General features: G+C 55.9%; 1 protein-coding gene across 1 annotated transcript in view; it reads right to left on the bottom strand.

The window, feature by feature from the left end:
- CFAP74 (cilia and flagella associated protein 74) overlaps nt 1–1,942 on the bottom strand; it is a 60,985-nt gene that overhangs the window by 58,250 nt on the left and 793 nt on the right. The gene's annotated exons all lie outside the window — the stretch shown is intronic.

Raw genomic sequence — 1,942 nt, forward strand, 5'->3', positions numbered from 1 at the left:
TTCCGGCTCTCCGGTCGTCCGCGCGGACGGCGGGTGCGGCCTCACCGCCGGGCGCGCTCTCCGCCTTCGCAGACGCGTCCCCGCGGCCGGTCCCGGAGGGGAGCCGCGAGGACCGCGTCACCCGAGCCGCCTCGCGGGACTCCGGGCACGGGCGCCTGCCTGGGCCGGCTCTGCCCGGGCCGTGGGAGTCCCCCGCAAACGACCCGCCGCGCCCACCCGCTCCTGCCAGACCCCACTCAGCCCCTCTGAAGTGATGGCGTAGCTGGTGCGGGCGGCTCCATGGCAACGCAAGGCTGCGTCGCGGCGGGAGCTCCGCCCCAGCCCGTGCTCGCGATGGTTCGGCCAGCGGCACCACCTCCCGCGCAGGCGCGGTGTGTGAGCGCGGCCCTCCCGCGCAGGCGCAGTGTGAAAGCGCAGCTCTCCCGCGCAGGCGCAGTGTGTGAGCGCGTCCCTCCGGGTGGGAGCCGGGAGTCGCGGCCTGGGGCGCCGGCCCCGTGAGGGACGCCGGTGCGGACCGCGCGGGTTTTAGTTTGGGTTAATCGTCAACCTAACAAACTAGGAGCGTCCCCGTAAAAGGCGGGGTTTCCCACTTCTTTTTCGGAAATGGAAGGTTGGGCCGAGGCTCTGGGTTCCGGCGCCGGGCCGTGTGCGCGGGGAGACGCGGGCCGGGCGGGAGCGGGAGGCCGGAGCGAGACCCTGTCCCCAAAAAACCTTTTTTCCCCGGCATATCCGGGAGTGAACTATTCAACTTCTCAAAAACAAAAAACCCCAAATGGCAACTGCGGGAACATCTGTGCGGAGGCCGCGACGCCACCCGCCCCTGCACGTCCCCTCGGTGGCGCCGGGCGTTCCCTTGGCGGAGGTCCGGGCTCGGGTCGCTGCAGCAGCCCGCCGTATATTCCTTTCCTCCGTCCACGCAAACCAGGGGTCGCTTTCTCCTCAGCCTTGCTTCTCTGGACCTTCCCGTGCTAATGACTTTCTTTCGACCAGAGGGAAGGACAGTGAGAGACTGAGAACAGCCCCCTGTGCACCGTGGGGACCGGCTCAGAAAGCGGTGGCCCAACCCTGGGTGGGGGAGAAGGACTTTCTGTGTTCTGCTGCGGAGCGACCTCCAGAGCACATCGCGAAGTAAAAAAAGGATGCACAACAGACTAGTATTTTGTCTAAGAAGGGGTAGAGGCAGTGAGAATATACATGCATACTTTCTTACATTAAAAAGTAACAAAAATGGTTACCACCCAGGGGCAGGAGGGAACAGGAATAGAAACTAGATTTCTCTAAATGTGCTTATATTTGGCTACGAAACTGTAATTATGAAACCAAAAATAAAATAGAAAAAAAATCGGAAAATTGGAAACAGAATGAAACAAATGAACCTAACAGCATATCAAGGCTTAACCATACAGAAAAGAATCTCAAGTGGCTTTTTAAAAATTATTTTATTTGTTTACTGAGACAGGCTCTTACTCTGTCACCCAGGCTGGAGTGCAGTGGAGTCATCATAGCTCACTGTAATCTCAAATTCTTGGGCTCAAGTGATCCTCCTGCTTTGGCCTCCTGAGTAGCTGGGACTACAGACAAGTGCCACCACTCCCAGCTGATTTTTAAATTTTTTATGGAGATGGGGTCTCACTATGTTGCCCAGGCTGGTCCTGAACTCCTGGCCTCGAGCGATTCTCCTGTCTTGGCCTCCTAAACTGCTGGGATTACAGGTGTGAGCCACCATGCCTGGCCTCAAATGACTTTAAAACCCAACAATTTGTTCATACCTAGTAGACTATATCCTAAGGACAAAAAGAACTGTGAAGAAATCTTAAGTTGTTTGCAGTAATCAAAGTAGTATTGATATTGCTATTCTAAAAGTATTATATGAAGTGGGATAAAACAAATAGTACAGTAATATTAGGAACTAATATTTTCAGCTTGAGAGAAGAAATACAAA

This window comes from Propithecus coquereli, unplaced genomic scaffold (assembly GCF_000956105.1).
Source record: "Propithecus coquereli isolate 6110/MARCELLA unplaced genomic scaffold, Pcoq_1.0 Scaffold544, whole genome shotgun sequence".
Lineage (NCBI taxonomy): Eukaryota > Metazoa > Chordata > Mammalia > Primates > Indriidae > Propithecus > Propithecus coquereli.